This window comes from Equus quagga, chromosome 3 (assembly GCF_021613505.1).
Source record: "Equus quagga isolate Etosha38 chromosome 3, UCLA_HA_Equagga_1.0, whole genome shotgun sequence".
NCBI classification, from domain to species: Eukaryota; Metazoa; Chordata; class Mammalia; order Perissodactyla; family Equidae; genus Equus; species Equus quagga.
The window spans coordinates 101,116,006-101,139,905 of record NC_060269.1 but is presented as its reverse complement, the minus strand read 5'-3'; positions in this window follow the sequence as shown (position 1 = coordinate 101,139,905).

The following is a 23,900-nucleotide window of genomic DNA, read 5'->3' as shown; positions in this document are numbered from 1 at the left end:
GGCTTTCAACTCCTTTCACTCTTTTTTTTCCAAACTTACCCCTTTCTGATTTTGTGATATGGCATCTCAACAAACTTTGTCCTTCTTTGGTATTAGCCTTTCTAGATCTCCCTTTTATCCACCCTTGCCCAAAAAGCTGCCTGGTAAGTTGTCGTACATTCATACATTTGTGACAGGTGCAGCTTTTATTGTCTTTTTCAGAGAGTTTGTATTATAACAGGAGCCTCTTGGAGGCAACAGTTCTTCTAGTCTCCTAATGTATTTCCTTTAATACAGACAATCCCAATCCCTGAGAGAGCACTGAGAAGAGGAAATGAAATTAGTAGATACTGTAACAAATTAGTAGAATTAAATTAGTATTAAATTAGATCAAATTAAATTTAAATCTAATTTAATTTGATTTAATTTAATTTAATTAGAATTAGTAGAATGAAATTAGTAGATACTATACCCAAAGGAAGAAATATCTGATGGTCAAATTTTAGGAAGATAAGTGACTACAAATCAAACCAAATAGACCCTTGACTTATCCTGCGGGCTTCTTCTGATAGTGTTTTCCTCGCTGCATTTCTAGGCTGCACATTACAGATGAAAACCTTCACATAGTACCTCCTTACTCTCCCTCACCAACACGTGGCTCTCAATGCCATCGATTCCATTTTCATTATTTTCCTCTCTTTCTACCTTTATGGTCACTGCCTTAGTTCAGAACCTCTCCAACTGTTGGTTGAATATGAAAATAGTGTTCCAACTGGCCTTCCTGTAAAAAGTGCATTTCTCCTCTTTCTACAACCAGCAGAAGAAGGAAAACAGATGTTATTTACTAAGCACTTACTTTGTGCCAGACTTGAAAAGTTTTATTTTACAATCTTATTTTCATGTTATAAAATTCTGTGAAAAAGCAGACAATATTCTCAGTTTGGTTGTTTGTCCTGTCCCAGAATCCTTGAGGACTGACCATATTTGTCTTACTCTAGGAAGGATAAATATGCACATATTTACACACGTTTGTAAACATGTACATGCAAATATCCTTATTTTCGACACATAATTGTTGACAAAGTTAAATATACAGAAAATGAAAGTGCTTTCTTTATTCTAATCTCAAGAGATAATTACTCCTAATAGTATTACATTTATTTATCCAAATATTTAAATATTTATAGAATCTATACACATGTATATAACAATTTGTATTATATTTTACATTCATTTTGTCCTTTATTTTTTCACTGAACTACATAATGTGAATATATTTTGGTGTTGATGTGTAAATTCTATCTTTATTCTTATAAATGACACACAGCAGTCCATACTATGGATGGAACATAGATGATACAATTCTTTATTGTTGGAAATTCCTGTTTTATCCAATTTTTTTGGTGCAAGTATCACTGCAATGTCTTCAGCATATGTCTTTCACACTTATCTTTACATGACAATGGAATTGCCAAAATAACACGTATACACGTGGAAGATACAAATTTTTTTTAACAAACCAATGAAGATTGTAACAATTTTACAGTCTATGAAATTGCCTATATTTTCACATCCTCACTAGGACTGGAAACTACTTATTATAATCTTTCATGATTGAAAACGTATTTTTTTAGGGAGCTGGTCCCATTACCTAGTGTTTAAGTTCAGTATGCTCCCCTTCAGCAGCCCAGATTTGGTTCCTGGGTGTGGACCTACACCACTCATTGGCAGTCATGCTGTGGCAGTGACCCACATGCAAAATAGAGGAAGATGGGCACAGATGTTAGCTCAGGGCAAATATTCCTCAGCAAAAAATTTAAAAATATATATATATATATATATATATATATATATATATTTTAAATCTGCATTTTATAGACATTTTGTAATTTTCCTGTTTTTATAGTTTGTAAGTTTTTTGGGGTGGGGGAAGATTAGCCCTGAGCTGATATCTGTTGCCAATCTTCCTCTTTTTTTGCTGAGGAAGTCTGACCCTGAGTTAATATCCATGACCATCTTCCTCTGTTTTAAGTGGGACGCCTGCCACAGCATGGCTTGACAAGCAGTGTGTAGGTCCACACCTGGGATCCGTGAACCCCAGGCAGCCAAAGCAGAAGGTGCAAACTGAACCACTGCACGACCAGGCCAGCCTCTACAGTTTGTAAGTTTCTTGGTTATTTTATTCTATTTGATCCATTTTGCCCATGAGGAGTGTTGCTTTTTCCTAACTTATTTAAAGTTAGTAATTTATTACTGATTTATATATTGATAGTATCTATAGTTTTTTTTGTGTTATATTGCCAGTTATCTTTTAACTTTTTTAGTGGTGTTGTATAGAAGTTTATTATTCATGTAATAAAATGTGTCAAATTTTTGCCTTATGGTTGGTATGTTTGCCTAAAACTTTAAATATGCTCATTTAATGAGAAATACATATGTGTTAAAAGTTTATGCATTCATATTCATTTAGATGATTAATATGTACCTAGCAGAGAATATGGTTATTAAGACTGTGGGCTCTACAGTAGGTCCTCTTGGTTTAAATCTTAGCTCTGCTATTTGAAGTTGTGTGATCTTGGCAAATTACTGTAGCTCTGCTCTGCTCCATTTTCTCATCTACTAACTGAGGATGAGAATAATTATAATTCTTACAAAAAACAGTTATTGAAACTTAAATGAGAGGATAAGCCTGACAAATAAATGCTTAATAAGTGTAAGCTTATCTTGTTATTATGCCAAGTCTGTATGATAATGCAGAGAAGCCAGTCACTTTAAAGTCACTCAGTAACAGTACACATTACATGGCACTATCTCTGTTCAAAGCAGGGAAATATTTGTTCTCAAAAATTCTGAAAAGTGAGTTTCATATATATAAACTTATCTGGAGAAACTTATAGTCAATAATCTGTTTTCTCACTGGAGAGGATAAAATCTATACATGTCCAATCTGACTTTTCTCCTGTTTGTTTGCTTCTCTAAAGTTCTCTGGGACAACCCAGCATGACATTCATTTCATTTTGGTCCCAAATTGCATACCAGAAAGAAGGTACAATGAAAGATTTTTTCATTTGTTTATTTGTTTTTAACCAAAGAATGGCTTAACATGTGTTTTGGAAACCACACATTGACACTAGTCAAAGTTGCTCTTACCAAAAAGGAAAAGATTCCCAGTCCCTGAGGACAAACTCAACTCTTTCCAAACCTCCCTCGCTGGTAAATCAGACGTAATCTCACAAAAATGATGAAATTTTCATTAAAAATCAGTCTTGCTGATAAATCGGCTTGTTTCCCAAATCTTCTCATTGCTCTCAGAAAATAGATCTTTCACAAGAAGCAATGTGTATGAAAGACGTCGCTTGCTCTGCCTACTGATTTGTTTATTCATGTGAACAATTTTTCTTGATGTTTTGCCCACTTTGTAAGAATTCCCTTATAGTCAATTGGGAGTAGCTGATTTATCATTAAACAATTGGCTGACTTCTGGCATCCCTTTCACAGTCAATGTTGGTCTGAGTTAACCTAGGTGTCGTATAATAAAATCTCTTTCTTTGTTTAACTTCCTTTGGTAAATTATCTCGTATTACAATGTATAGATTCACCCTCTAGCTGCTCTCTTCTTTCTCAAAGGTATAATTCATCTGAAATTGTTAATTTCATTTCCTGAGTGTGTAGATTACTGTTGTCTAGAAACACCAACAAAAAATTGTTAAACTGTGATTCATAAATTCAATTGAATGAAGAAATCTTTTTTCTTCTTTCCTTTCTCTTTACTTCTTCTTTCCTTCCTCCTTTTCTTTCTCCTTTTCTCCACCTTCTCTTCTCCATCCCCTAAACTGCCTTTCTTCCAGCAAATGCTATGTGAGTGCTCACCTTGTTCCCAGGCGCAGAGGTAAGTGCTGAGATACCACAGTGAGTACAGATGCATAGGGCTCATTGAGTCCTCACTGTCTTGGACTTACCTGGATTTGGGTAAAGTGGCTGAAAAAAGAGAATATCCTTTTGTGCATCTTTCTATCTATATTCAGTGCTATGTCACAAAGTAGATGCTTCACAAATACTCGTTAAACTTAATTGTTTGATCAAATCCTTCTGGGCTTTCTAGTTTCTACTAGGGACTCTGAGATAAAATAAGTACCTTCCTGTCAATGCTTTACCAAGCACTTGGGTTTCTCCTCTTGTTTATTGGATGCCTCCCACTTAAAAGTAACAATAGTATTTGCAAGGCTGCTGGTAGTAATAGAGTGCTTCTGACATATTTCACAAAAGTGAACACGAGCCTAGAAGCCAGTCTCCACTCTGTTTCTACCCTGCTAGCTTTGTTTCCTCGTTGGTAAAATGGAGACCACGTCTAGCATGCAAGACTTGCAAGGCAGCCTTGATACTGTCTATGTTAAAACTCTTTAAAGAGCAAAGTACTATATAAATGCAAAACGTTATTTTTAATGACAAAAGAGTGATTAAAAAGGCTTTAAATGCTTTACATTATTAAGTAACTAAAGTTATAATATTGATTATATTATAATCAATAAAGTTTTAATATTGATTATAAGATTGATAAAGAATTTATTCTCTCTATATTTCCTTTTTTAACAGCTTTGTGCTATATAATTTGCATTCTATACATTTAGATAAATGTATAATCTATCTATTATACATATAAATGTATAATTTAGATAAATAGATAATTTAAACATTAATATCAACAATAATAATAAAAATACAACCTGTCCAGATGATCCTGTGAAAGAAACTTGATGGTCCAGTTTAGTTTTCTTAAAATTCACACTCAGGTTGTGAGCTGCAAAAAGTTTTAAGACCACTTGCTCCTTTTGAATGTTTCTGGTGAGCTTTTATTCTGAATCCAGAGAAGGAGGCAGAGTTTAATTTGAGGGGTTTGGCTTTCTGGAGCATGTGACGCAATGGAGTAGAACAAATATGGATACACACCTGCAGATATATTTAGCCACGCCGAGTCATGCTCATTCATACAGAGATGTAGAAAGCCTCTGCTGTTATTTTTCCTTCTTGGCTCATAATCAGATTCCTAAATTTGCCAATAGCCATCAGTGTGTTGAAGACAGAGAGAGGGGAAGCTAAGGTGACAATGAGGGAGAAAAGATTTGAGACAAAATAAAGAGAGCTCGGAAAGGGAGAGTCCCTTGCTCCTTCACTGATGAATGATAAAATGGGTGAGGTACCTTCAAAAGAATAACTTGCTTGAGGAGTTAAAGGAGACAGGAAAATGACAGGGAAGAAGCAGGAGGGCAGCAAGGACCCTGGATCAGGAGACCCGGCTCAGTTTACTGAGACCTGTCAAAGAAGACTTTGTAGTACTTGGTTGTGTCCTAACACGTCAAGTGGAAAACACCTTCTATTTAAAATCTTTGCCTTTAACTCTTCAGCATCATTAAAAATCAAAAACACATGACAGGTAAGGAAAGAATGTAAACATCACTTACCTTTGAATTATTACTTTAAAAATCTCACTTGTCTCTGCTCCCAAACACATTATTAATGGGATGATGTGGATTTTCCAAGTAAAGTTAGCTATTGGCACCATTGGAATTCAGAGAAGAGAATGAGAAAAATAAAAGGCCAAGGATTTGTGGAACCTGTGAATCCCCCGCCTTTCTTCTTTTCACGTCTCTAAACCTACTCTGTTGAGTTGAGAAAATTCTTCCTTGCTCCCACCCCACGACTCCCCTCAATACCTTCAACCCAGTTAGTTGCAAACCTCATTAGTTCTCATTTGTCTTTCAATTCTAATTACATTGAACTTACTTTGAAAGGTCTTTCCTAACTCTTGCAAGACTAAATATCCTTTTGATTGACTTGAAACCCTCCACTTTCTCCTAATTAGCACATATTCCTCAATTGCGCTGTAATTAAAATTTTCTAGTCCAGCATCCTTATTAAACCATACACAGCCTAAAAACACGGCCTTACTCTGTAATTAGCACACTGCATGGCATGTATTAGACTTGGCATTGAATACATATTAAGTGACTGAAAATGGCTGATGTGTTCAAGAAAGATAAGAAGTTAGCACGTCTATCACTGCTAGTTATTGATGACATTAATATCCAGCCTTAACGAAAGTGAAAGAGAATAGCTAAGTAGTTTCCAAGCATGGGGCTTTTCATGATAGAAAATCAAGGTAGAGCAGGAGTAACCAGGAGCCCAAATTTAGACTTTATGTAGGCAGTCATTTTACTTTTTATATTTAGTGGAGTTAAATAAAATGTGTGTTAACAACATTTAATCATTAAATAAAAAATTTAATAAGGACTGCAATTTTTAACAAAATTGCTTAGCTTACTTTAATTATTTTATTATTTTTCAATAATAAGATTCTGTGAGGCTTCATTTATTGTTTATATAGCATATTATTTCATCCAGAAATTAGAATATGACCATGTTGATGCAAACCAACCAATAACCATTGTATAGATAAGAGAGATAAGGGGAGTTTTACTTGAGCCAAACTGAGGATTATAACCACAGAAGGCAGTTTCCACAGGGGAAGAAAATGTTCTAGGGAAGCATGATTTTTAGTATAGTTTTATAACTTTTTAGAACAAACAACATACACTAAACACACCAAAGTTACACATTCATCAAAGTTTCAAAGAGGTAGCAAAATAACAGGTCAACATGACCCTGATGTCCGGGAAAGGGAACTTATCTTCAGGAGAATGACTATTTGCATTACCTATACTGATGTCATAGGAGGCGAAGTATGTGTTCTTAAGAGACTGCTGTCTTTTACTTTGAGATAATGTTTAATGCATTCTTTAATGGTTAAAGTAGCTCTATAATGTAGGTTTGATCAGTCATAAGTCAGGCTTCTTTAGTTCAAACTGAGTTTTGAACCAGAATAGCTATCCCATATACCTGAATATGTGAAAATCTCTTGTCCAGCTCAACCTCATCTGAACAGGTTTACCTTCAGGCCATCTCGCTTGTCTTTCACTTGTAAGCAGTTGGCTACAGGGATGTTACAAATGCTTCTAAATCATGTGATGCTGGCAAACAGCAAAGTTCAAAACACATTTAGCCTCAGAAGATCTTCCAAATGATGAGGATGCACTTGCTGGTAAAAATAAAAACAATATGCAAAATGGCCTCCTTAACCTTCATCCTTCTCCATGAGAAATGAGTACAAAGGAGGTTATAAAATGTTTGAGTCTGTGGTCTGACCTTTCCTCCTTTGTCCACTTAATCTAGAAAAAAATCCCAGGTAAGCACCTACTTTTAAAAGGTTTATCTTGACATTTAGAATTTGGGCTGGTCTGATATCAAACTGCTATCATACTCCAAAATGCTGAAAACAAATATGAGACTGGCATGTCTGTGTGAGAAATGTTCCCAAGACAATGGCTGTTCGCTATTTGTGATCACTGAGCTTTTTATTTTCCTTCCGTATCACACAGTTACTTCTTCTGGGTTGAGTTTGAGGATTCTAGCATCTTATTTATAAATGACAAGATTTCAATATTAACAGTGAAAAAATAAGTGGTAGCATCACCAATTGGTTCTTTTTTACTTAAATGACTATTTTCTAGAACAATTTTGGGTTTGCAAAAACAACTGAGCAGATAGTACAGAGAGGTCTGACATGTCTGTTCTCTCCTGTACAATTTCCCCTCTTTATTAACATCTTGCATTAGTGTACATTCATTAGACTTGAAGAACCAATATTGATATATTAGTATTAAATAAAGTCCATAGGTTTCATGAAGGTGCACTTTTTGCATTGTTCAGTTTATGGGTGTTGACAAACGCATAATATCATGCATCTGCCATCATAGCATTGTAGAAAATAGTTTCACTCCCCTAAAATCTCTTGTGCTCCACTTATTCATCCTGCCTCCCTTACCCTGAAATCCTGACAACCACTCATCCTTTTCTTGTCTCTACAGTTTTGCCTTTTCCAGAATGTCAGATTCGGGAATATGTAGCATTTTAATATTGACTTCTTTGACTTAGCAACATACATTCAAGGTTCTATGTCTTTTTTGCCTGATAACTCATTTTTTTTATTGCTGAATAATAACCTGTTGTCCCAACGTACCAAAGATTGTTTATTCATTCAAATATTGAAGGACATCTTGACTGCTTCCAATTCTTCCAATTTTGAATAAAGCTGCTATTAACATTCATATACAGGGTTTTGTGTGGATGTAAATTTTCATCTCATTTCAGTAAATACTTGGGAGTGGAATTCCTGGATTTTATGGTAAGACTATGTCTAGCCCCTTTTAAGAAATTGCCTCAGTGGCTATACCATTTTGCATTTCTACCAGGAATAAATGAGAACTAGTGTTGCTCCACATCCTGGTCAGCATTTGGTACTGTCTGTTTTGGATATTATCCGACTAAGAATTAAACTGTGTTTAATGTTTACTGTAGTTGTAACGTCACAGACTTCGATTTCCTCTAGTGCCCTTGTTTTGTCTCCTCTGTTGTCTCTCTACCTCCCACCCTCCCAACTGCCACCATCCCACGTCTGCATCCCCCAGCCTCTATTATCAGACAGGAAGGCCAGAGGGGACTGTAGTTGGTATTTCCCTTCCCCAGGTCGGGTAAGTTTCTGGTAAGGTCTTTCTCCATCACGAGTAGGACTTTGTTGTGGAGAACACTCCAGATTTATTTGTAAATGGTTATTTTTTGCCCTACCCCTCCTGAATACAAGAGGATTTTTCTCCACTCATAATAACCATGTGAGAATCCTGAGTGTAAAACTCAACAAAAGCATGGATATCTCTGAGACTGGGCCCCTAGGACTTCTTAACTCTTGAGCTCATGCACACTCAGCCTCCAGGATTTTATCAGTTACCATTCAATTGTTCCTAACAGTTCCTGACACCAGTGGCTTCTACTCTCATTGGCTCCTTCTATGTATTTTCCTGTCTCTCCAATTTTGGGGGCTGCACTTTGCCCTGTAACCTCATTTCTCTGATGGATTTAAGAAGAATTGCTGATTTCCTGTTCAGTTTTTTCTTATAAGGGTGGGAGTGACTATTTACAAGCTTTTTATATGTCAGAGCTGACACCAGGAGTCTGACTGCACTTTAATGCATCTATGTAGCTTTATTTTTATATTCTATAACTCTAAAAGGTAAAAGTGGCTACAGTCTTCTCTCATTCATTAAAACCCCTGGGAGTTGTATCAGAAAAGACAGACGTAATCAGTAAACTTTTCTTAGCACTTATTTGAGCACATAGGTAATTTGAAATGCCAGCTATCTTGCATGTCAAGAATTTTAATTTCAAAACTCAGCATCTTTATTTCATCTAAGTAAAAGTAAATCTTCTTGAATTCAGATTTTTTGTCAATGTCAAATTTAGTAGTTGATCTTTTCATTGTCATTTATGTGAGGTACGTTCCTGCTGAGCAATTGTTAGAGTTAGCTTTAAAACTCAGAACAGTAGTGGTTGGCCTATAAATTGTACTGTTAATGTCATATCTAATTATTTTAACAACTTCATATATTTGAAAGTAATAAACTATGTATAATATAGATTATAATTCATATTCTTTTACTACATGGGTCATCACACACTTAATGTAGCATTAAAAAAATGGCACTGATAATTTTGTAAATACTTTTGAAAACCCTCACATTAAGGTCCCATTTTTGTGATTTTATTTATTTTGTGGGGATTTTTGCCCCTTGAATTCAAGCAGGTATCAGCAAGCAGGAAGATTGCAAAGTCATATTTTTCTCTTACTGTTTCAATTCCTTTCCTCCTCAATGGGTCTAATTCTCAAAGATGGTATCAATATGAAGTTTCAAGTGTCCTCATTATACCGCTTTCTGAACACTGTACTCCCAATCCTGGTAAATTAAAAACTATTTTGAAAAAATATTGATAGCATACTTATTTTGTAGTAAGTTGGCCTTGTTATTGTTAACGTTCACCTGTAGCTAGTACCTGGGCTCTTTCTTTACTCATGCATCTGCAGCGGCAACAATGACAATAAGAAGGCACAGCAACATTTTCAGAATACCAACTATACGCCACCCAGTTTATGTAGAGTTATCTATGATCTCCACATTTATAATTTGGAGGTGTAGGGGAGCAGAATTGGCCATCCCAAAATGTATTTCTTTGGCTTGATTATTTTTAAGAACAAAAGGCTTAGGAAGAAACTTTGACCTTCCCCTTAACTGCCTAGAAGAATTTAAGATAGAAGGCCTGTTTCATTAAGGAGCTATCACCATAGATAACTATAACATAATATGAACTAGGTGTGGTAGACAGGGAGGAACCTAGCAAGGCACATTTGATCAAAGTCCTCTCCATGTCCCACTGTCTTTAGAAGGCAAGGCAAATATTTGTTTGCCAAACATTTGCTTTCCTGTCTCCATATGAATTGACTTTCTTCCTTTTGAGGTCCCAAACTACTACTGCCAACATCTTCTTTTGTCTTTAGCTAAAGATTTTTAAGGTGATGGCTTTGGCCATTTTGATGAGTTACTCAATTTTCCTGAGTTTCTTCCATGTATACATGTTATTAAACTTGTTTACTTTGCTCCTGTTATTCTGTCTCATGCCAATTTAATTCCTAGACCAGGCAGAGGAACTTAGAAGAGTAGAGGAAAATTTCTACTTCCCCTGCAATACAAACTTCCAGTGATAAGAAGAACAAGTTTTGAGAATCTAATGTACATCATTGTGACTATAGTTAATAATACTGTATTGTATACTTGAAATTTCCCGAGAGTAGATCTTCAGTGCTCTGAGCACATATACATGCAAAATAACTGTGAGGTGATAGACGTGTTAATTACCTTCATTGTGGTGATCATTTCCCAATGTATATCTATATCAAATCATCATGTTGTAGAGCTTAAATATGGACTATTTTTGTCAGTTATACTACAATAAAGCTGGGGCTGAGGCAAAGAGTTAGATAAGGCGTTTTTCTTTCATACAGAGAAATCAACAAGGCTAGAAAGAACTTTGTGTGAAGTGCAATAAAGAGTGGCACGATGAAATAGAAGATCAGAGATGTTTCACTCTGAGGCCAGCCTATTCTCAGGAAGGGCTGTTAAAGAGGTTTTGTTTACTGATTCAGACTGATGGTAGGACAAAGTTCAGTGTCCTGGCAGAAAGAGAGAATCTTAACCAAAGTTTGACAAACAAGCATTTTGTTCCCATTAATCAAGAGGAGAGAGTTCTGCTCAACTTCAAGACACAGAATGGGAATTTGGGGGGTCTGTGCCTGGTGTTGTCACAAGTAAACAGAGGGACGTCCATGAGTTGTATGTAAGTCACATAGGGAAGGGTGTTTTTTTATAGTAAGCCTTTTTGCAGAAGACAAAATGTGAAGGAATTCTTTTAACATTTGCTGTTTTCTATGAACATGGAGCTCAGGTAAAGTTCAACATTGTCAGCAATGTCACAAAATTGTAAATCCCCAGAGAGGAGGAATCAAAGGTAGTTATCTGTTCCTCTTTAAGGTCATGGTGCCCTCCACAGAATAGCAAACAATGCAGGATAGTGAATAGATCTGATAGTCAGGCTGCCTGATCTGCTTATTATAAACTGAACAATGTGGGGTGATTATTTTAACTACTGTTGCTTAACATAAAAAATAATAACACTTATCTCCTCTTACCATGTGGAACAGAGCAAATACTAAAATTTTTGTAAACTGCAAAACGTCACGTGTCGTTTTAATATGTGTGAAATGAGTGAGTGCAGAAGTGCAAGGGAACAGGAGGAGCTCTGTGTTCTCTCTTTGCCAGTTTGTTAGAACATACGCTTCCTCTGCCCCGTGCTTGCCTCCACATCTTGCTCAAGTAGGGAAGAACAAATGAGGTTTAACTTGCCAGAGACAGTAACTTTGAAATCTCTGCTGTTCAGTACTTATCAAAGGCCGGGTTATGATGAGCAATATTTACAGAGAAATGTTTGAAGGGAGTGTATTGTATCTGTTCCACTGGATATTTGAAATGTTACTCTTGGATTAAGGTAGGCCATCAAAGAGCTATGCACTTAGACAATTATTTTATCTCCTTGTAGAATACTTTCTACTGAGCTAAGCCTCCATTTAGAAATATGACGGACTGGTTTAGAGCTCTGACTCTAGACCCCCAGCAGACCTGAATTTAAATCCCAATTCTGTCACTTAATCATGAATTTGAGCAATTTATTTAGCCTTCTTGGGCTTTATCTCTAAATGGGGTCCATATAGTAACTTCATCTTAGAGTTTCTGGAAGAATATATGAAATTATATAATCAAAAAGATTCTCATAACATTTTCAGGTAATAAACCTCTTTTAGGGCATGTTTTTGGCTAAAAATGATGTTCTGAGCTCTAGTCTTAGAACCCACCAGTCAATATTGTCAAAGTGACCCTTTCCCTTTGACCACAGATGATCAAGGAGGAAGTAAACATTTCCCCAGGTAGGGTGAATCAGAGTATGAGTGGCAATCTGAACCTAGAGATTCTAGATGGTTTTCGGTTGGTCTCTTGAACAAGCAATTCAATTAGAGCACTACAGTAGCCAAATTCCTTTTGCATTGAAAATTGAGAAGTAGAGGGAACCACACAGGGAGAGAAGCAAAGAGTAGATGTGAGAAAAAGATAAATTCCTTGCAGTTTTTCTATTTGGTCTCCAGTGCTCTCTGAAGGTCGCACACCTGCCTTTAGGATCTGAGAGTACCCTCATGGGAAAACTCTGCGTCTAGTTATATATTTCTATAACATAAACTTCTTCAATTATTTACTCATTTTATTTTTAGAAAAGAGCATTGAAATTTGAATCAGAATGAGATGAAAGGTAAAGGAGAGACTATACATATGATTTGTGCATCCATGTAAGGAGTATATTTTATTGATGAAACCAGTATAAGTCACATCTTGTGCTACTTTAATAATTAATTTCCTTAAATGGAAATCAAGACATACTCAGTTATTACCAAATTAAAACGTTTTCTCAACAGCTTGATTTGTTTTCATCCAGCATAGACTCATCAACACAAGCTTAACTCTCAATTGAAAAATCCCTAACTGCAAAAGTTAATTTATTATTACTCCAAAAACTGGATTGTAGCTAAGCAAGAATGTAATTCCACTCAAGAAGATTTGACTGAAGACAGTTTAATGAAGATATTATTTCCAAAGATGCAAGCAAGATTAAGGGAACCAATGAAGTATAATTAGGCACCCAAAGACTGGCTTCAGTGGAAGTAATCACCACTCCTAACCTAAAGGGGCAAGAAGAAAAAGTGTAGCTAGAAGCAGTGAGAGCTAGAGAAGAGGTCACTTCTCAGGATCTTAAGCATGCTATTTTTTGTTGACTTTTCTTCATGACCTTCCTTAGAATCATGTAGGTCATGACATTCCTTGTTAAAATATAAAACAAGCCCTGTATTTTTATTGCTTTTGTTTTATTAACTAAGGAAGAATTGTTCAATGTATGAGTTTGTGTCTTCTTATTAATATGATTGAATCTTTCAATTACTCAAGTCTCCATTTGCATCCTTCTGTAGCTTTTGTGATTTTTTCGTGTAAGTCTCACATGAATCCAGGTGTATGGGGAGGGGTGCTTCATCTTTGTTGCTGTTGTTGTTGTTCCTGTTATTACTGTTGCTTTTGTGAATAGTTAGTTTTCTTCATTATTTCTTCTAACAGGTGGTTCTGTGATTAATTGCAAGCTCTTGCACTGATAGTTGCATTTCACAGTGAGCCTTTCACCTTCAGAATGTAGCACTTCCGTGGTGGTTACTAAGTGGTCCCCAGTGAGTACTCTTCCTGCCCTTCTTCTCCTCACTTCTTTGCTGTCAGATTTGCCAAATCTCAACTCAGGCAAACAAGTTGGCACCAAACGTCTTTATTATTTTCCCCACAATTATATTTTAATGAAAAAAGACCATGCACATGCAATGTACAAAAAAAATCATGCAAACCAAAGATATTGTAATAGATAAAATTAAAATGAAGCATCCTTTACACTTCCTAGAAATAACCACTCAATAATTAATTTTTGTTCGTTTGTGGTGTATATATATATATATATATTTTTTTTTTTTTTAAATCATCTCACATATATTGTAGAAAAAGCAGGCATATGAATAAATAAATATAAGCCCTTTCAAACTTTGGGTATTTAAGGCTCTTATTGAAATCTCACTAACAAAATGGATGTAATATCAATACAAAAAGAAAAGACCACTTATTAATTACATAAATATCAGCTCTTTGAGGGTAAAAATTATCTCTTTTAATTATTTTAATTCTTTTTTTTGTCTATGTAGTACATTTCTGTATAAAGAAGTAGAGCAATTTACTGTTGAAGGCTTTGTATCACTTGGTGAATCCCAGAATTTTCTGAGGCTTTAGACTATACTAGTGTTGTAGAAAAAATTATTCATGCCCCTTGTTCAAGACAGTAAAGCAGATTTTATCCCGGACTATCAGAATGTATTTAGAGATTACTGCAATGGAGTTTTGCAGTAAGGGAGAGACATTGAGCTCCACTTCAAATAAGCAAGGAAAGGTGGGGCTTTATAGCCAAAGAGTAGATTAGTATGACAGGGAGATGGCAATGGATAGAAAATTACTAAGAGGGTAGGGTGTTATTCTTTGTGAAACTGAACTAACAAGATTGTTGCTGAAGGTAGGCCAAGCTGATCAGATATTACCTGGAAAATGGTAGGAGATAAGGAATTTAGTTCAATATTGAAGGTGGTCAGATATTGAATATGGGGGATTCTGGCTAAACTGAATTAGCAGGATTCTTGCCTAAATAGGGCTCTATAAGCAGAGAGATGAAACCTAAGGTCAGGCCTAGTCCAGCAGTGGGCTCAGAGGAGCCTGACTAAAGGTTGGTCAAGGTGAGAATCTTTGTCACTGGCAGCACAGGATCATGCTGCTCTCCACTGGCACATAGGAGTATCTGTTGCTACATTGACTAGGCAACTTTATTTCATTTTTGGATTTCTGGCTTGGAGCATAATACAAATGAAATGATCAAAAAGTTAAAAGATAGTCAATGCTATTAATTTTCTGCTGTTTTCTTCAGTTCTGTAAGAGTGAATAAATTAGTCTTACTTTTAATGCAACTCAAATAATTATTTAAAAACTAATTTGAGAAGAAATTTCTTAGCATCAACTAAGTGCCAGACACTATGAGAGTCATCAAACATGCATAGTTAGATCAGCATAGATCTTATCTTTAAGGAGCTCATGCAATAATACCACCATCAGAAAGTGTCATTAAATGTAATGCTAAAGTACAAAGGAAGTAGAGACAGAAAGAGCGTGTGTCTTCACTCTCCTTATCCTTGATCAATTTCAGATAAGAGATTTTCATCTGCAGTGTCATTCCCACCAGTTCTAGAGCTGTAGAGAAGAAAGTTTGAAATTATTTTCCTCATTGTGAGATTGTTCTTCATGAAAGTCTTTTCTTTATTCTCTGCGCTACTACAGCTTTTTCCATTAAATTCATAAAGTGTGCCAATCCACATGAAACCACCAGTTTTAGATTTAGATATACTAAATAGTTAGACAAATTTATAAATGTACACTATGTTTCAAATATGAAATAGAGTTTAACGCCAAAGAAAAATATGGACCTTTTTAAAAATATTTTTGCTTCCTAAGCAGATCCATAAATTAAGTGACTTTTAAAGTTTGTGTTACTGAAATTGTAGGGGCTCTTCCTTATAAGACATGCTTTTGGCGTTTCTGGCAAATTGCATTAAGCTTAATTAATTTTGGAAATTCTGAAATTTTAGCAATTTTTTTTCCTGGGAAGATTAGCCCTGAGATAACATCTGTGTCAGTCTTCTTCTACTTTACATGTGAGTCACTGCCACAGCGTGGCTAACAAGTGATGTAGGTTACCACCAGGAATCCAAATCCATGAACTCAGGCCACCAAAGTGGAACATGACAAACTTAACCACTATTCCACACGGCCAGCCCCAGTAAATTATTTTTAACGTGTTTTGTTTCCATTTTGTTGTTATAAACAGGGCGGTAAAAAAGTTGCTTTGTGCCTAAAGTGTTTTAAGTTTATTTTTGTGTTTTCCCATTGTAAGTTAATGAATTTTCTTAGTGTCTGCTTCACTTGTTAAGAAGGAAATTAGTGACTTTTGTTTGGTCAATCAAATATGCATGTGTTTGTTTACTCTTTGAGTTGAACTCTGTGAAAGACTCAATTTGTGTAGAAGTAAAAATAACTTTGGTCTACAAAATGCAGTTAAAGATAGAGTTGTAGTTAAATTGATTTATACTATTGCTGCTGTTCTTTTAAAGTCAGTTTTTACAAGCTTTCTGAGAATACAGTAGACTGGCTGGGAAAGGAAAGCTGAAAGGGAAATGTATTTGGAATAGAAAATTATGAGAAAAAATGAAGAATGTGAAGACTAATGACTATAAATTTCTCCCTCTTAAGTTTAAATATGATATTCAAATTCTGTCAAGTATTTAATTATAAATTTTATTGTATTCAATCATAAAATGAAGTTACTAATCTCAATATCATGTCTATTCCTAAAAAATAATTTTTGAGGTCTCATCTTTCTGTTGATATGTAACTTCTTTTTAAAATACTAAGATAACTAGGAAAAAAATTGGTTATGGAGCTAAAGTTAGATAAAACTGAAATAAAGACAACTCATAAATTTGGAAAATTTGCTGATTTTCTCAATCAGTTAGAAAAAAATGGACGTAGGGGCTGGCCCCATGGCCAAGTGGTTAAGTTCGCGCACTCCGCTGTGGCAGCCTAGAGTTTTGTCAGTTCGGATCCTGGGCATGGACATGGCACCACTCATTAGGTCACGTTGAGGCAGCGTCCCACATGCCACAACTAGAAAGACCTGCAACTAAGATATACAACTATGTACTGAGAGGATTTGGGGAGAAAAAGCAGAAAGAAAAAAAGATTGGCAACAGTTGTTAGCTCAGGTGCCAATCTTAGGAAAAAAAAAAAGACCTATATATATATATGTGCCAAAATTCAATGTTTAATTAATTTATTTATTTATCTATGTATTTATTTTGGTGAGGAAGATTGTCCCTCAGCTAACATCTATTGTCAATCTTTCTCTTTTTGCTTGAGGAAAATTGGCCTTGAGCTAACAACGTCTGTGGTGATCTTCCTCTATTTTGTATGTGAGATGTCACCACAGCATGGCTTGATGAGTAGTGTGTATAGGTCCACGCCCAAGATCCAAGCCTTTGAACCCCAGGCCAGGGAAGCAGAGCTCATGAATTTAACCACTACGCCACCACCAGATTGGCCCAATGTTCAATATTTTTATCAAAATAAGTTGTCTCTAAGCAAAAGATAACAGGAAAAGTCACTAGTCTTTGTAAAATATTAATGAAACCAGTCTAATTTTTTCTTGATCTGTCTCACCATAGGTTTCTTAATTTTGTTATTCATTGCATATATTTAAATTATGATGTAATTGATCCTACTTTATTAATTCCTGCTCTTCTTATTTCATTGTTTTCATTATCATTTCTAAAGTTAATGAACAATCTTCAAATTTAATCACCTCCCAAATTATTACAGAAAGTGTTAAAACTCCTTAACTTTTCAAAATAAGAATTATGGGAGGTTTGCATAAAATAAATGTAGAATTAGAAAGTCACATATTTAAGCTCATGGATATACATAAAAAGAAATAAAACTGTCCAAAATGGAAGGAGACTGTTTCACAATTATTGGCTTTCCTGAAACATCCATGAGCTCTGCATTTAGTGATGTGTTGAAGTACATTGTCATCTTTTAGATTTTTAGATCACATAAATGTTCTCTTCATTCCTCACATCTGCACCATACTATATGTGCTGTATCATAGAATTGCTTGCATTTTAAATTCTATTAGTTTTGTGCTTCATTGGTAATTCTCTCCACTTAATGAAATAATCTCTAATTATTAAAATTATTTAAAATAATTATAGTTTAGCACAGTTTCCTTTAGTTTAATCTTTTTGTTTTAAATTGTTCCCTTGCTTTAATTTTGAATTTGTGGACCAACTAATCTATTTCAAGGCATTTTCAGGAATTTTCACACTTTATTACACATGTGAATCACTGGAGATTTTATTAAAATGTAGAGTGTATTTAATTTAGCAGAGCTGCAGGGGGCCTGAGGTTCTGCATCTAACAAGCTCCTAGGTGGCACCAATACTGTTGGACCATGGGCCACACTCTGAATAACAGAGCTCTAAAGAGAAGATGCTAAATTATGTATTCAAATCTTGTAAATCCTAAGTGACCATAACATATTTGGAAAAAAGAACTCTAAAGAATCACAAAATTTCTTCAAATATAGGGGAGAAAGTAAGCTTTATATTGGCAAAAACATAGGCCTGAACATTAAGATACAAACATGGTTTTTCAAATATTCATTCAGAATTTCAGTGCGGCTCTTTTCTACATTGTCCATGCCAGGCCTTTCATTCTGAGCCACAGCGTAGTGATTCTTTCAATCTTCAGAGATTTCTATTAGAAATAATTAAAGACACATTTAAGTGATTGCCTTATTTATTAGCTATGTCCTTCTCTCTTTCATTCTGATTCAAGACTACATTCACTTACTCATAAGAATGTCTTACACAGTTTTTAAAAAGTACTGAATATGACTATATTTCAGGATTGCTTTGTGTGTTAAGGTATACGAAAAATAATATTGAAATATTTTCCTAATTCCTTCTTCTATCAATAATTTACATGATATTAAGCAATCCTTCTTAGCACTGCTACTTTCTCTGTGGCATGAGTATCACACATTAGAACTCATCTTTTCTAATAAATGGGAAAACTTTATGGTCCAGTGAAAAGGAATCTAGTCTTATATAATTTTCTTGTGAATTTTCCTTCATCAAACCTGAGTGAGGTACCCGGATAATTTTATCTATAATTTTGCTTGAAATGTCCTTTTCTAGGAATTGCATAAATTTTAACAATTCATGAGGTGGATCGTATAGAAAAAGACACAAAAGGCTGATTTATCAGGGATTCAATTAAGTAAGAACTACTTTATGCCTTTTAGTAAACCACTTTTACAAGAATGATTATTGAATTGCTCAGGAGGTAGAATACTGGATCAGTAGCTGTTTTTCACACCTACGGTCTCACACATCATCATGCACCAAAGAAAATTTTCCAGTATAATTTCTACATGTACCAGAATCCACCCAGTCACAAAAAAATATGGTAAGCTTTGTTCTGGCTGAGGACTCGTAAAAGAAAACAGCTTTGGTCTTGAAGTCAATGCCTTGTGAAGAGGTCTGTTGGTTACAGAATCTTGTGACTATGTGACGAAGGAGCGTAATGCAGCTGGTTTCAATTTCCTTTAGAAGATTTGGTCTGTTGCCTGTGTCTGTAGAAATTGGAACCCCATAACTATCTGATTAAACTTTAATGTGCAATATATCTTTACTTACTAAAACCTCCTTCCTCTTGCTGTGTATTTAATGATCTTCAAACTACCAACTCTGTAAGTTGAAGAGCAACCACTTCCCCACATAATTTCCTGTTGTCTCCTAGCTTTAGGTTCCACTGTTTCACAAAGTGGTGTAGATCGAATTCAGTTCCTATTCTTACTTTTGTAAAATCCTTTTCAGGTTCCGGTCTCTTTCTCTCTCATCTTAAGGATTACCCTCACCTCTTGGATATCCTCACAGAGCAGGAAAACTATGCCAGGATGACTCTTCTTCTCCCCACAGTCTTATACGTGTTCAAGTCAGGCACCCTAACGCACTGAAAGGAAAAACAAAGCAACTTAGATAAAGGTTTCTAATCTGATTGCCTATGATGTCTATTTTATTTAGAGTTTTGATAAGAATACTTAAGGAATAATTTTTAAGCCATTTCATGTTCAACAAATAATCCATGATACATTTATTTCACTTCACTTTCCCTAGTGCTATAATAAACTCCATAAACAATGAATGAATTAATAAATGAATATATAGGAGAATTATATAAATATTTTGCTATATGATAGAATATAAAATACGAAGAGAAAGAAAAAGCAGAGTACGAGGAGTTCTAGGAATAAGACATGTAATACAAAAGCTTATGTGAAAAAATAAACTGAAAATGGCCTTGAAAGATGGATAGAACCTTGGCAGGCCAAGAAGAGTGGAAAAGTAATTACAGCCAAAGACAACAGGATGGACAAATGCAGAAACAAAAAGATTAATAGCATAATGGTAAAACAACAATCAGTACAGTATGGTGCAATGCAAAATACTAAATATGAGATAGGGTTTGAGAGATAAATGGAGGCTTATTCCTGAGGCCTTTTTTTGCCTGACTAAGGAGATTTTCATTAATTCAGTGGTTAGATAAGACTGAGGTTGGAAAGTGGAGAAAAGACACATTCTGAGCTTAGGACACTTCAAAATAAAGGAAATAAACAGAGGGATCAGGACAATTTGGGACAGTGTAAGCATTTGAGATATATGTAAATAAATATGTAGACTTGAGGAAATATGGGATGACAATGCTGAATAAAGAAGAAAATGGTTATTAAAAGAGGAGATAAGAAGATTTCTTAGTTTTATCTCAAGCTAGCCCAGAAAATACCAAGATTCAAATTGTTCAAACCTATCTCAATATCTCTTATAGATATTCTTTTTCCTCTTGCCCAATTGGCATGCAATCCAATATCACATTATCGTAAAAATCATAACCACATCATTAAAAGTATAAGATGATAGACTTTGATTTAAAATATTGATGTCTTTTAACTCCTAGCTAAGACAAATAGTTTTCTATGTTTTCTTCCAGACTTTGACTTTAATTTCTACGAAATTATTTTGAGCACTTCAAAGAGCAGCTTTGGGGGGCCAGCCCCATGGCCAAGTGGTTAAAGTTCCATGCACCCTGCTTCTGCAGCCCATGTTCTCAGGTTCAGATTCCTGGAGCAGATCTATTCCACTCATCGACCATGCTGTGGAGGCATCCCACATATAAAAAAATAGAAGCACATTGGCACAGATGTTAGCTCAGGCCTAATCTTCCTCAACCAAAAAAGAGGAAGATTGGCAATGAATGTTAGCTCAGGATGAGTCTTTCTCAACAAAAAAAATAATCAGCTTTGGTCCCTGGCATGTATCCTGTCTTTCCAATATGAACTGGATTTTAGTGTCTCTAAAGACCTAGTGCATGAGGGAGAGTTCATTTCTACAGAAAATGGTCCATAATAAATGCTATAGGAATGGTAGAATAAAAAAAATCAATATTTCTCAACAAATCAGCCTAAATCCAGGCTAAGATTTTTCAGACGATAGCAACACCATTATGTAAACGGAATAGTCTTTCAGTCTCTGAACCCACTGATCAATCAGTCACTAATTGTGAGAGAATCAGAAAATATTGGTCTTCTGATGTGATGCAACTTGAAACATACTAATTACTTATGAAGTGCAGTCGGCCCTTCGTATCTTCAGGTTCCACACCTGCAGATCAACCAACCATGGATGAAAGGCCTACAATGGCTGCATCTGTAGCAAACATGTGCTGTTCCCCAAAAGGCAGGACGTAGGATTGCATGAAGGAAATGACCCAACTATGATTGAAATCTTTCTCTGTAGTTCTATCCAGTTATCGTGTTTGAGCATTATGGAACGTTAACTACCACAAAGCTGGGGATTTCTGGTTGTGTACCCAGATTAATAACCTGATCTACCACAGATGTGATGGCAGTTACCTGCATTTACCTTCTTGCCACAGCTTAGGGAACCTTGTAGTACAAGTGAAGGGGAAGGCGCCTATATAGGAATTATTCTCCATGGTGTTGCTGGAGCAGTAGCACAGACAATATTCTATGCATTTGATGGAAACCATGGGCAGATGCAATTAGAAACTGTTTTGTAGAATCCAAAGTGCCTTATCATGAGGGAAACAAATGAACTATGTCTATGGACACCATGGGATTCCAGAAAGATAATATCTTGGTTTATCTCTTAATTATAATTATATCATTCCCTCCTAATTCTAGCTTTTACAACATATGAACTTATAAGCAGTTTTTTCACCATGACTAAAAACAGAATCTTGCACCCCTGTGGCCCCCTTTAATAGACTGTCAGAGAGAGAAATAAGATGCTACTTTAACGTTTGGATGGAACATTTGTTTGAATATTTACCAGGTCACAGGAACCACTGGTAATTTAGTTCTTTCTTTTTTCTTTCTTCCTTCCTTCTTTTTTCCTTTCATTCTTCCTTTCTTTCTTCCTCACAAATCAAAAACACTTACCATACTTTTTTTATTTTAGAAGTTGTAGTTTAGAATATTGAAAAATCCTTAAGTTGATACTGGATAGTTTTGCTTTTTTGGTTTCTTTTTGCTGAAGAAGACTCACCCCAAGCTAACATCTGCTGCCAATCTTCCTCTTTTTGCTCGAGGAAGATTTGCCCTGAGATAACATCTGTGCCAAACGTCCTCTACTTTTTTTGAATATGGGTTGCCACCACAGCATGGCTGACGAGTGGTATAGGTCCATGCCAGGGAACCAAACCCAAAGACCCCAGGCTGCTGAAACAGAGCATGGGAACTTAACCACTAGGCCACTGGGCCAGCTTCAGTTTTGCTTTTTTTTTTTTTTTTTTAAAAAATATTAAAGTGCTATTTGGTAGTAGAACTAATTTCAATCTGTTGCCATTAGCTTGATGACGTTGTTCCATGCTTTTCATTATAGTTATGGTTTTTAAAATATTCTTATGTTTATTATCATAAAATGTTTGGTTATAGTGTGGCAGAAAGACGAGAGCTGAATTTTTAAGTTCTATAAAACATAGCTTAGAAATCAACATTGAAGTACTATTCTTAGTTCTCTTCTCATAATTGTACTCCACTAGATAAAGAACACTTTTTTAAAAACATAGTTTTAGCAAAAATAAATACTCTGCTTTAAAAAGTAGCCTTGTGAACAATTTTTACTCAAAATATACAAAGAACTCTTAAAGCTCAAAATAAAAAAACAAGAGACCTGGTTAAAAAATGCACAAAAGATCTGAACAAGTCGTCTCAGCAGGCAAGACATACAGATGGCAAATAACCATCTATATGAAAAGATGCTCAACATCGTATGACATTAGGGAATTGGAAATTAAAAAAACAATGAGATACTACTCCACACCTATTAGAGTGGCTAAACTCCAAAAGAATGACCATTAAATGCTGGTGAGTATGTGGAGCAGTGGAAACTCTTGTTCATTGTTGGTAGGAATGCAAGATAATACAGTCACTTTGGAAGATAGCTTGGCGATTTCTCACCAAGCTAAACATAATCTTAGCATCCACTCTAACAACCATATTCCTAGGTGTTTAACCAAATGAGCAAAAACTTATGTCCACACAAAAACCTTCACGAGTGTTTATAGCAGCTTTACTAATAATTGCCAGAAGTTGGAAGCAACCAAGATGTCCTTCAATAAGTGAATGGTTAAACAAACTGTGGCACATCCATACAATTGAATCTTATTCAGCAGTAAAAAGAAATGAGCTATCAAACCATAAAAAGACATGGAGGAACCTTGAATTCATGTTGCTAATTAAATGAAACCAGTGTAAGATGGATATAGCCTGAATGATTCCAACTATATGAGAAAAGGCAAAACTACGGAGACAGTAAAAAGATCAAGCATTCAGGGGACAGCAGAGGGAAGAACAGTGGAAAATAGGACATTTTTAGGGCAGTGGCACTATTTTGTATGATATTGTAATGGTGGATACATGATATTTTGCATTAACCAAAACCCATTGAAGTGTACAACACAAAAAGTGAATCCTAATGTAAACTATGAACTCTAGTTAATAATAATGTATCAATATTAGTTCATCAGTTGTAATAAATGTACCATGCTATTGCATGATGTTAATAATAGGGGAAACTGTTGTTGGGAGGGAGAGTATATTGGAAATCTCTGTAC